Source organism: Pinus tabuliformis, chromosome Q (assembly GCF_031772625.1).
Source record: "Pinus tabuliformis cultivar Carrire ecotype Pingquan chromosome Q, CPIR1, whole genome shotgun sequence".
In the NCBI taxonomy this organism is placed as follows: domain Eukaryota; kingdom Viridiplantae; phylum Streptophyta; class Pinopsida; order Pinales; family Pinaceae; genus Pinus; species Pinus tabuliformis.
The window spans coordinates 1007545151-1007558584 of record NC_142296.1 but is presented as its reverse complement, the minus strand read 5'-3'; positions in this window follow the sequence as shown (position 1 = coordinate 1007558584).

Genomic DNA, 13434 nt, shown 5'->3' with positions numbered 1-13434 from the left:
ATGAAGATAATCAGGTAAAGCAGGGACGAATTACAAACAGAAACTATCAGGGACAATCCTTCTTAAGGGTGAACAAAAGCTACAACCAACCACAGGTAAAATCTTCTCAGTTTGGCACAAGAATAGATGAAAATAGAAATTACAATCAGTTGGCTGGTAGATTCAATAACCGCAGAAGCTTCTTCAATGGACAATGCTTTTCTTGCCATAACTTTGGTCACAAAGCAGCTCAATGTGTTGCATATAAAACAATCATGACTAGGGAAGCTCAAAAACAAAGAAGTATGACAGGGATTACAAAGAGGACCTATAACAACTTTTCGGTTCTTGAAAATGAAGTTGAATGTTCTATTTGCAATGATTTTGGTCATAAAGAATCTGAATGCAGGAGCAGGTTTCAGGAGAAAAAGGAACAAGCCACGAGCACCAAAAAATGGAGAATAAAAGAACCTCAGACAGAAAGATGTGGGATAGCGTTTTATGCAGAAGGACAGGAAAATCTATGGTACATTGACAGTGGATGTTCGAAACATATGACAGGTGATAAAGAAAAACTTGAATCTTATTCTACTTTAGAAAAGGGAAAGAAAGTTTCTTTTGGAAATGATACTCCTGCAACTATAAAAGGAAAAGGTATTGCTCCTTTGAAAGAAAAGGTCAAGGCTGGAAATGTTTTGTATGTTGATGGATTGAAGCATAATCTTCTAAGTGTCAGCCAGATGTGTGATCAAAAAACCGAGGTTATTTTCAGATCGAATGGATGTCTTGTTCGTGATCTTGATACAGGTAAAACAGTTCTCAAAGGCAAAAGAACTCCAAATAATCTGTACATATTTGAAGAAGGACAACAACAATGCTATCTTAGCAAGGATGAAGAGCACTGGTTATGGCATCGAAGGTTGGGACATCTAAGCTTCTCACAAATAAGGAAAGCATGCAAATATCAGGCAGTTCGCGATCTTCCAGATATCAAAATTCCAGACAACACCATATGCAAATCTTGTCAGTTTGGAAAGCAAACCAGAACTAACTTTCCAGAGAAGGAAGGATCAGCTAGCTTGCCTCTTGAGCTAGTCCATACAGATGTATGTGGTCCATTTAGGAAAAGGACACCTCGAGGAGAAGAATATCTGATATTATTCATTGATGATTTCTCAAGGTTTGTTTGGTTAGGGCTTATGAAGCACAAAGATGAAGCATTCGAAAAATTCAAATCCTTCAAAGCATTGGCTGAAAATGAATCAGGACACAAAATTAAGTGCCTCAGATCTGACAGAGGTGGGGAGTTCACATCAAATGAATTTTTCGATTTCTGCGATGAACATGGGATAAGAAGAGAATTCTCTACAGCTAGAACTCCTCAGCAAAATGGGGTTGTGGAAAGAATGAACAGAACTATCCAACAAATGGCTCGTGCTATGCTCGATGAATCAGGTACTCCTGCAACCTTCTGGGGTGAAGCTGCACATGCTGCTGTTATCATTCTTAACAAAACAAATGTCCGAGTAAACAGCACTCAAACACCTCATGAGCTTTGGAGTGGTAAAACTCCTTCCGTGAAGCATTTCAAAATCTTTGGGAGCAAATGTTATATTAAGAATACTGATGAGCAACTTGGCAAACTTGAACCTAGAGCAGATGAGGGCATTCTTCTTGGTTATTCTCCACATAGCAAAGCATACAAGTGCTACAATAAAAGACTTGGCAGAATTGTTGACAGTATTGATATAGTGGTTGATGAGAAGGGATATATTCCTAGGCAAGTTCATCATGAAGACATTGAAGAAGATGAAGGTTACTCTCAAAGGCGAAATGATGAAGAAGAAGAACCTCAAGAAGAAGAAGAATCTCAAGAAGAACCAGAGGAGCAGACAAGAATAGAAGAGAAGACTCCATCCAGATATGTCCAAAAGAATCATCCAGAAACTCAGATTGTGGGGCAGAAAGAAGCAGGAGTACAAACAAGAAGGACACTTGCAGAAGCTTCAAGCTACTTGGCTCTACTCTCCTCCATTGAACCACAAAATGTGAAAGAAGCATGCAAAGATGAATGTTGGGTCAAAGCAATGGATGAAGAACTTGAGCAAATCGAAAGGAACAACACTTGGGAATTAGTTCCTAGACCAAAAGATAAGAATGTAATAGGAACAAAATGGGTCTTCAAGAATAAGTTAAATGAAAATGGAGAAGTAATTAGAAACAAGGCCAGACTTGTTTGTAAAGGGTATGCACAGCAAGAAGGAATAGATTTTGAAGAGACCTTTGCTCCTGTGGCAAGACTAGAGGCCATCCGAATGTTCCTTGCTCTCTCAAGCTTTCAAAACTTCAAGGTATTTCAAATGGACGTGAAATCAGCCTTCCTGAATGGAGACTTAGAAGAAGAAGTATATATTGAGCAGCCAGATGGGTTCATTCTTGGGAATGATCCAAACCTTGTATGCAGATTGAAAAAGGCACTCTATGGGCTCAAACAAGCTCCAAGGGCTTGGTACTATCGGTTGGACAAATATCTTCACCAACAAGGCTTTTCAAAAGGATCAGCAGATAGCAATCTCTATATAAAAGTTGAAAATAACAAATTGCTAATTCTTGTTGTTTATGTAGATGATATTATTTTTGGCAGCAATGAAGAGACTATGAGTCAAAACTTTGCCTTGGTTATGCAGAAAGAATTCGAAATGTCACTTCTTGGAGAATTGACATATTTTCTTGGATTGCAAATCCAACAAAATGAAGGAGGTATCTTCTTGTCTCAAACCAAATACCTCAAGCAGATCTTGAAGAAGTATGGCATGGAAGAGTCAAAGCCAGTATGTACACCCATGGTTACAGGATGCAGCCTCAGTGCAAATGATGAATCAGCAGCAGTCCACCAACCCACTTATAGATCCATGATTGGGAGTTTGCTTTATTTGACAGGTACTCGACCAGATATTACACATGCAGTAGGAATGGTTGGAAGATTTCAAGCCAACCCAAAGGAAACTCATCTTCAGGCAGTCAAAAGAATCTTCAAATATCTTCAAGGGACCCAAAACTATGGCTTATGGTATCCTAGAAATACAGATCTCACTCTTCATGCTTACACAGATGCAGATTGGGCTGGAAGTGTGGATGATAGGAAAAGCACAAGTGGAGGTGCTTTCTTCATGGGTTCCAGATTAGTATCTTGGTTCAGCAAGAAACAAAGTTCGATTGCCTTATCTACAGCTGAAGCAGAATATGTGGCTGCAGCATCTTGTTGCACACAACTTCTTTGGATGATGCAGACCTTGCAGGACTTTCAAATCACTTGCACTCCACCTGTCTCTATCTTATGTGATAATACAAGTGCAATCAGCATTTCAAAGAATCCAGTCATGCACTCAAAGACCAAGCACATACCAATCAAGTACCATTTTCTTCGGGAACAAGTGCTTGAGCAGAAGGTCAAGTTGGAGTATGTTCCTTCTAAGGAGCAAGTTGCTGATATTCTCACAAAGCCACTGCCCAGGGAAACTTTTGAATATCTCAGACAAAAGCTGGGAGTAGTTGATGCTTCATCCTGTTGTTGAAGTTTGTTTGTTCTACAAAAAGTTGGTATACGCAGGTTACGGAAGGGATATGCGCGTATATACGCGGATTCATGCCGGGTAAGTCGCGTGTATACTGGACGCTTGTTGCAGAAAGAATATCCGCGTACATACGCTGTTTTATACAGGATAAATCGCGTATATGAAGTTCTGAACAGCAAGGGAAAACTCTGAAGTTCTGAACAGCAATGGGAATGTCAGAATTCTTCAGGCACAGTTTCAGGGAGTGCAACAGGCACAGGTTCAGGGGGAGCAGCTTAAAAGTCTCATAAAGCATTGTTGGCATTCAGATGTTTTTGTTGTTGGTTAAAGTTCATGCCTGCGTAGGTGGAACCAGTGTTCGCGATGATCAGTATACTCATGAGTGGAGTTCATGTTGTTGTTGGTTAAAGTTCATGCCTGCGTAGGTGGAACCAGTGTTCGCGATGATCAGTATACTCATGAGTGGAGTTCATGTTGTTGTTGGTTAAAGTTCATGCCTGCGTAGGTGGAACCAGTGTTCGCGATGATCAGTATACTCATGAGTGGAGTTCATGTTGTTGTTGGTTTCCCCACTATGCCTGGGATGAATGCTGTAATATAATTGGTTGTTTCTGATATGTCCCCTCTTGGTAGGGAGTATGGATGTATGTATTGAGTCTTTTGGTGATAGGAAGGTCCCTTATGGTGTATAAGTCTTGGTTCTTGTTGAAGAACATCTTTTGCAGATCTGGCCTACTGTCAGGGGGAGCACGAGTCAGCACAGCCAAGCAGAGGTATCAGCATGTCCTCAGGGGGAGCACAGCCCTTTGCCCTTGATGTCAAAGGGGGAGAGTGACTTGGTGTGGTGGTTGCCATCAAGTCCAAAGGGGGAGATTGTTGGCATTATGATTCAAGTGTTGTCCTTGATGGCAACTCACTCAGAGGATGGTACAGGTGCTCAGAGGTTGGTACAGGTGATGGCAACTTAATCAGAAGACAGATCTTAGTACAGCATGCCAAGGAAGTTCATATACGCATGTTCGTTAAGCCCAAGTCGCGTGTACACGCAAGTTGGTTTCAGAAAAAGCGCGTGTATGTGGAAAAGTATCTTTGGTCCATGGTGGTTAGTCCTTGGAAGTTGTGCCTATGATTTCGGACCATTGTGTCTCGACGGGCGTGTCGATCCCTAGTTTTGAAGTTGATGGTATTGTGTTACTATGGTTTTGGCTCTTGGTATTGAGCTAGGCCTAAGACTATATAAGGAGAAGAAGATCATTAGGCAAAATCATCTTTCGACAAGGCTTGAATATCTAAGAGAGAAAGAGATCTGATATGCAGGTTCTGGGTTGCTTGATCTAAGCCAAGGAGAGATCACATCGGTTGATGGAAGACTAGATCTAAGGATAGATCGGGATCTAATGGTTTGAAATGCACTATCATGATATGGTTGATTATGCGTATTTCTAGATCTGCATATTGTCGCAATGTTACGTTCTGGGTCTAACTAATGTCTGGTACAGCTGCAAATTGAGAAAGTTTATTTTTAGATCTGTACGCAGGTTGGCTTCGGTAAAAGCGCGTGTATACGCGGGTTTTGCTCATTGAAGTAGCGTATATCTTTTGAAGCTTGATTTTGGGTTTACAGTGGGGTCTGACTGTTATTGCAGAGTTCTGTAGTCTGCTCTGTGTTCTGGTAACTGGTGATTGACAGGGTTCAGTGGTTCAGTGATTCAAAGTTTGGTTGTTTTATGCTTCAATGATCTGTTGTGGAAATTGAATGAATTGTGGTCTTCAGATTGTAATGTTGTGCTTCAGGAATATCCAAGTCTGAAAATGTATGAAAAGTGATACCTGAAAGAAGGAAGATTGTAGGTCAGCACCTACGTACTAGTATCTTGGCTAGTACAAGAGCAAAGGGGGTTGGAGCTCCCTTCCAAGGAAGTTTGGAGAACGAGAGAAGGTTGTAGCCTTCTGCAGGTTGTAGCCTGCGTACTGGTATAAGGCTGCACCAGTACAAAAGATTGTAAACTGAAGTTTCATATTAAAGAAAGATAGAGACAACTTGCAGCAGGTGGTTTTCACCCACATTGGGTTTCCACCTTATATCTTGGTGTTCATGTGTGTGGCTTTTTATCTGTTCTGTTATACTGCACATGTTTACTGTTAATGTGGTGAATAATGTCCTGATGCACTTAATTGAAGAATAAGCTAACTAAATTGTGAGTTTTCTTCTTATACGCTGTTTTACTTCGTCACAGTAGCGTGTACACGCTGGTTCACTTAACTGAAGTAGCGTATATGTTTCTGAGCATTTAAAAAGTTTGATTAATCTGATAATACTGATTCACCCCCCCTCTCAGTATTATTTCCAACAATTGGTATCAGAGCAGGTCCTTCAGAGAAGCTTGATCGCTTGAAGGAAGATCATTCATCATGAGCAACTACGAGAAAGAAGCATCAATCAGGCCACCGGTTTTTGATGGAACAAATTTCAATTATTGGAAGGTAAGAGTTACTGCATATCTTCAATCTCTTGGTACAGAAGTTTGGGACATTGTAGAAACAGGCTATGCTTTTCCTTCAGCTACTCCTACAGATCCAGCTGAGAAAAAGGCATATGAAACAAATGCAAAAGCAGTCAGTACTCTATTAGGAAGTATATCTCAAACAGAATTCATGAAGGTCATGCACTTCAAATCAGCAAAAGAGATATGGGACAAAATGATCACTAGCTATGAAGGAGATGAACAGGTAAAGCAAGCTAAACTTCAAACTCTCAGGATTCAATATGAGACCCTCAAGATGTATAATGATGAAAGTGTGGCTAATTATTTTCTTCGGGTAGATGAGATTGTTAATTGTATGAAAAATTTGGGTGAAGAAATAAAGGAGACTATAGTAGTTCAAAAGATTCTAAGATCATTATCCCCCAAGTTTGAATCTAAAGTATCTGCAATAGAAGAAAAGGAAAATCTCAAAGTTCTCACTATGTCTCAGCTACATGGAATTCTAACTGCTTATGAAATGAGAAAGGGAGGTCCATCAGACAGAAGGGAAGCTGCTTTTAAGGCATCAAGAAAAGAAGATTACTATGAAGCAAGCCATGTTCCAGAAGAAGAGGAAGAAGAATCAAATTTTGTCAGAAATCTTCAAAGGGGTGCTGGAAGGTTCAGAGGTAAGCTACCTTTCAAATGCTTTGCTTGTGGAAGAGTAGGTCATTATGCTGCAAAATGTCCTAATAAGGATAAAGGAAAAGAACCTGCTAGATGGAATAAGAAACAAAGTGCAAATAAGAAAAGCTACTACACCCATGAAGATAGTGATGGCTTATCAAACAGTGATGAAGATGAACAAGGTAATAAATATAAGCTATTAATGGCATTTGAAGATGATGATTATGAGGATGCTGTAGATGTGGATAATCTCTATAATGAAATTACTAGACTCAAGAGATGCATAGAAGAAAAGAGTGTGATCATTGATACTTTGCAATTTCAAATTGATGAAAAGGAAAAACATCTTGAAAAACTAGAAGGTGAAATTGTTGGTCTCAGAAAAGAAATTGAGAAAACAAAAGCTATTAATCTTAAGTTTGTCAAAGGATCTGAAACTTTGGATGAGATTATCAATGTGCAGCGGTCTCCTCTAAACAAGACAGGTTTGGGCTATAATGGAGAAACCTCTCAAGCATCCACCTCAAAAAGTTATCTTGATGCAGCAAGAAGAAATGAGCAGAAGAACAATGAAGATAATCAGGTAAAGCAGGGACGAATTACAAACAGAAACTATCAGGGACAATCCTTCTTAAGGGTGAACAAAAGCTACAACCAACCACAGGTAAAATCTTCTCAGTTTGGCACAAGAATAGATGAAAATAGAAATTACAATCAGTTGGCTGGTAGATTCAATAACCGCAGAAGCTTCTTCAATGGACAATGCTTTTCTTGCCATAACTTTGGTCACAAAGCAGCTCAATGTGTTGCATATAAAACAATCATGACTAGGGAAGCTCAAAAACAAAGAAGTATGACAGGGATTACAAAGAGGACCTATAACAACTTTTCGGTTCTTGAAAATGAAGTTGAATGTTCTATTTGCAATAATTTTGGTCATAAAGAATCTGAATGCAGGAGCAGGTTTCAGGAGAAAAAGGAACAAGCCACGAGCACCAAAAAATGGAGAATAAAAGAACCTCAGACAGAAAGATGTGGGATAGCGTTTTATGCAGAAGGACAGGAAAATCTATGGTACATTGACAGTGGATGTTCGAAACATATGACAGGTGATAAAGAAAAACTTGAATCTTATTCTACTTTAGAAAAGGGAAAGAAAGTTTCTTTTGGAAATGATACTCCTGCAACTATAAAAGGAAAAGGTATTGCTCCTTTGAAAGAAAAGGTCAAGGCTGGAAATGTTTTGTATGTTGATGGATTGAAGCATAATCTTCTAAGTGTCAGCCAGATGTGTGATCAAAAAACCGAGGTTATTTTCAGATCGAATGGATGTCTTGTTCGTGATCTTGATACAGGTAAAACAGTTCTCAAAGGCAAAAGAACTCCAAATAATCTGTACATATTTGAAGAAGGACAACAACAATGCTATCTTAGCAAGGATGAAGAGCACTGGTTATGGCATCGAAGGTTGGGACATCTAAGCTTCTCACAAATAAGGAAAGCATGCAAATATCAGGCAGTTCGCGATCTTCCAGATATCAAAATTCCAGACAACACCATATGCAAATCTTGTCAGTTTGGAAAGCAAACCAGAACTAACTTTCCAGAGAAGGAAGGATCAGCTAGCTTGCCTCTTGAGCTAGTCCATACAGATGTATGTGGTCCATTTAGGAAAAGGACACCTCGAGGAGAAGAATATCTGATATTATTCATTGATGATTTCTCAAGGTTTGTTTGGTTAGGGCTTATGAAGCACAAAGATGAAGCATTCGAAAAATTCAAATCCTTCAAAGCATTGGCTGAAAATGAATCAGGACACAAAATTAAGTGCCTCAGATCTGACAGAGGTGGGGAGTTCACATCAAATGAATTTTTCGATTTCTGCGATGAACATGGGATAAGAAGAGAATTCTCTACAGCTAGAACTCCTCAGCAAAATGGGGTTGTGGAAAGAATGAACAGAACTATCCAACAAATGGCTCGTGCTATGCTCGATGAATCAGGTACTCCTGCAACCTTCTGGGGTGAAGCTGCACATGCTGCTGTTATCATTCTTAACAAAACAAATGTCCGAGTAAACAGCACTCAAACACCTCATGAGCTTTGGAGTGGTAAAACTCCTTCCGTGAAGCATTTCAAAATCTTTGGGAGCAAATGTTATATTAAGAATACTGATGAGCAACTTGGCAAACTTGAACCTAGAGCAGATGAGGGCATTCTTCTTGGTTATTCTCCACATAGCAAAGCATACAAGTGCTACAATAAAAGACTTGGCAGAATTGTTGACAGTATTGATATAGTGGTTGATGAGAAGGGATATATTCCTAGGCAAGTTCATCATGAAGACATTGAAGAAGATGAAGGTTACTCTCAAAGGCGAAATGATGAAGAAGAAGAACCTCAAGAAGAAGAAGAATCTCAAGAAGAACCAGAGGAGCAGACAAGAATAGAAGAGAAGACTCCATCCAGATATGTCCAAAAGAATCATCCAGAAACTCAGATTGTGGGGCAGAAAGAAGCAGGAGTACAAACAAGAAGGACACTTGCAGAAGCTTCAAGCTACTTGGCTCTACTCTCCTCCATTGAACCACAAAATGTGAAAGAAGCATGCAAAGATGAATGTTGGGTCAAAGCAATGGATGAAGAACTTGAGCAAATCGAAAGGAACAACACTTGGGAATTAGTTCCTAGACCAAAAGATAAGAATGTAATAGGAACAAAATGGGTCTTCAAGAATAAGTTAAATGAAAATGGAGAAGTAATTAGAAACAAGGCCAGACTTGTTTGTAAAGGGTATGCACAGCAAGAAGGAATAGATTTTGAAGAGACCTTTGCTCCTGTGGCAAGACTAGAGGCCATCCGAATGTTCCTTGCTCTCTCAAGCTTTCAAAACTTCAAGGTATTTCAAATGGACGTGAAATCAGCCTTCCTGAATGGAGACTTAGAAGAAGAAGTATATATTGAGCAGCCAGATGGGTTCATTCTTGGGAATGATCCAAACCTTGTATGCAGATTGAAAAAGGCACTCTATGGGCTCAAACAAGCTCCAAGGGCTTGGTACTATCGGTTGGACAAATATCTTCACCAACAAGGCTTTTCAAAAGGATCAGCAGATAGCAATCTCTATATAAAAGTTGAAAATAACAAATTGCTAATTCTTGTTGTTTATGTAGATGATATTATTTTTGGCAGCAATGAAGAGACTATGAGTCAAAACTTTGCCTTGGTTATGCAGAAAGAATTCGAAATGTCACTTCTTGGAGAATTGACATATTTTCTTGGATTGCAAATCCAACAAAATGAAGGAGGTATCTTCTTGTCTCAAACCAAATACCTCAAGCAGATCTTGAAGAAGTATGGCATGGAAGAGTCAAAGCCAGTATGTACACCCATGGTTACAGGATGCAGCCTCAGTGCAAATGATGAATCAGCAGCAGTCCACCAACCCACTTATAGATCCATGATTGGGAGTTTGCTTTATTTGACAGGTACTCGACCAGATATTACACATGCAGTAGGAATGGTTGGAAGATTTCAAGCCAACCCAAAGGAAACTCATCTTCAGGCAGTCAAAAGAATCTTCAAATATCTTCAAGGGACCCAAAACTATGGCTTATGGTATCCTAGAAATACAGATCTCACTCTTCATGCTTACACAGATGCAGATTGGGCTGGAAGTGTGGATGATAGGAAAAGCACAAGTGGAGGTGCTTTCTTCATGGGTTCCAGATTAGTATCTTGGTTCAGCAAGAAACAAAGTTCGATTGCCTTATCTACAGCTGAAGCAGAATATGTGGCTGCAGCATCTTGTTGCACACAACTTCTTTGGATGATGCAGACCTTGCAGGACTTTCAAATCACTTGCACTCCACCTGTCTCTATCTTATGTGATAATACAAGTGCAATCAGCATTTCAAAGAATCCAGTCATGCACTCAAAGACCAAGCACATACCAATCAAGTACCATTTTCTTCGGGAACAAGTGCTTGAGCAGAAGGTCAAGTTGGAGTATGTTCCTTCTAAGGAGCAAGTTGCTGATATTCTCACAAAGCCACTGCCCAGGGAAACTTTTGAATATCTCAGACAAAAGCTGGGAGTAGTTGATGCTTCATCCTGTTGTTGAAGTTTGTTTGTTCTACAAAAAGTTGGTATACGCAGGTTACGGAAGGGATATACGCGTATATACGCGGATTCATGCCGGGTAAGTCGCGTGTATACTGGACGCTTGTTGCAGAAAGAATATCCGCGTACATACGCTGTTTTATACAGGATAAATCGCGTATATGAAGTTTTGAACAGCAAGGGAAAACTCTGAAGTTCTGAACAGCAATGGGAATGTCAGAATTCTTCAGGCACAGTTTCAGGGAGTGCAACAGGCACAGGTTCAGGGGGAGCAGCTTAAAAGTCTCATAAAGCATTGTTGGCATTCAGATGTTTTTGTTGTTGGTTAAAGTTCATGCCTGCGTAGGTGGAACCAGTGTTCGCGATGATCAGCGTATACTCATGAGTGGAGTTCATGTTGTTGTTGGTTAAAGTTCATGCCTGCGTAGGTGGAACCAGTGTTCGCGATGATCAGTATACTCATGAGTGGAGTTCTGTTGTTGTTGGTTAAAGTTCATGCCTGCGTAGGTGGAACCAGTGTTCGCGATGATCAGCGTATACTCATGAGTGGAGTTCATGTTGTTGTTGGTTTCCCCACTATGCCTGGGATGAATGCTGTAATATAATTGATTGTTTCTGATATGTCCCCTCTTGGTAGGGAGTATGGATGTATGTATTGAGTCTTTTGGTGATAGGAAGGTCCCTTATGGTGTATAAGTCTTGGTTCTTGTTGAAGAACATCTTTTGCAGATCTGGCCTACTGTCAGGGGGAGCACGAGTCAGCACAGCCAAGCAGAGGTATCAGCATGTCCTCAGGGGGAGCACAGCCCTTTGCCCTTGATGTCAAAGGGGGAGAGTGACTTGGTGTGGTGGTTGCCATCAAGTCCAAAGGGGGAGATTGTTGGCATTATGATTCAAGTGTTGTCCTTGATGGCAACTCACTCAGAGGATGGTACAGGTGCTCAGAGGTTGGTACAGGTGATGGCAACTTAATCAGAAGACAGATCTTAGTACAGCATGCCAAGGAAGTTCATATACGCATGTTCGTTAAGCCCAAGTCGCGTGTACACGCAAGTTGGTTTCAGAAAAAGTGCGTGTATGTGGAAAAGTATCTTTGGTCCATGGTGGTTAGTCCTTGGAAGTTGTGCCTATGATTTCGGACCATTGTGTCTCGACGGGCGTGTCGATCCCTAGTTTTGAAGTTGATGGTATTGTGTTACTATGGTTTTGGCTCTTGGTATTGAGCTAGGCCTAAGACTATATAAGGAGAAGAAGATCATTAGGCAAAATCATCTTTCGACAAGGCTTGAATATCTAAGAGAGAAAGAGATCTGATATGCAGGATCTGGGTTGCTTGATCTAAGCCAAGGAGAGATCACATCGGTTGATGGAAGACTAGATCTAAGGATAGATCGGGATCTAATGGTTTGAAATGCACTATCATGATATGGTTGATTATGCGTATTTCTAGATCTGCATATTGTCGCAATGTTACGTTCTGGGTCTAACTAATGTCTGGTACAGCTGCAAATTGAGAAAGTTTATTTTTAGATCTGTACGCAGGTTGGCTTCGGTAAAAGCGCGTGTATACGTGGGTTTTGCTCATTGAAGTAGCGTATATCTTTTGAAGCTTGATTTTGGGTTTACAGTGGGGTCTGACTGTTATTGCAGAGTTCTGTAGTCTGCTCTGTGTTCTGGTAACTGGTGATTGACAGGGTTCAGTGGTTCAGTGATTCAAAGTTTGGTTGTTTTATGCTTCAATGATCTGTTGTGGAAATTGAATGAATTGTGGTCTTCAGATTGTAATGTTGTGCTTCAGGAATATCCAAGTCTAAAAATGTATGAAAAGTGATACCTGAAAGAAGGAAGATTGTAGGTCAGCACCTACGTACTAGTTCCTTGGCTAGTACAAGAGCAAAGGGGGTTGGAGCTCCCTTCCAAGGAAGTTTGGAGAACGAGAGAAGGTTGTAGCCTTCTGCAGGTTGTAGCCTGCGTACTGGTATAAGGCTGCACCAGTACAAAAGATTGTAAACTGAAGTTTCATATTAAAGAAAGATAGAGACAACTTGCAGCAGGTGGTTTTCACCCACATTGGGTTTCCACCTTATATCTTGGTGTTCATGTGTGTGGCTTTTTATCTGTTCTGTTATACTGCACATGTTTACTGTTAATGTGGTGAATAATGTCCTGATGCACTTAATTGAAGAATAAGCTAACTAAATTGTGAGTTTTCTTCTTATACGCTGTTTTACTTCGTCACAGTAGCGTGTACACGCTGGTTCACTTAACTGAAGTAGCGTATATGTTTCTGAGCATTTAAAAAGTTTGATTAATCTGATAATACTGATTCACCCCCCCTCTCAGTATTATTTCCAACATGTATGGTTTTGATGCAAGGGAGGATTCAGGTTCTCATGCGGCTCTCCGAAGGACAACCATCAGGGTATCACCCTTTGTTTCTGCCCCACTACATAGGTTGGTCGAACCTCTTTTTATTTCTGGGAAGTTTGATAAGTTTTTTGTCTAAAACCCTTAAGGGTTTACTCCTATCCATTCGGATACTTCGCTCTATATAGGGTCGTTGTATAAAATGTTAGTTTCTACTTGATTGATGGTTTTGGTGACCC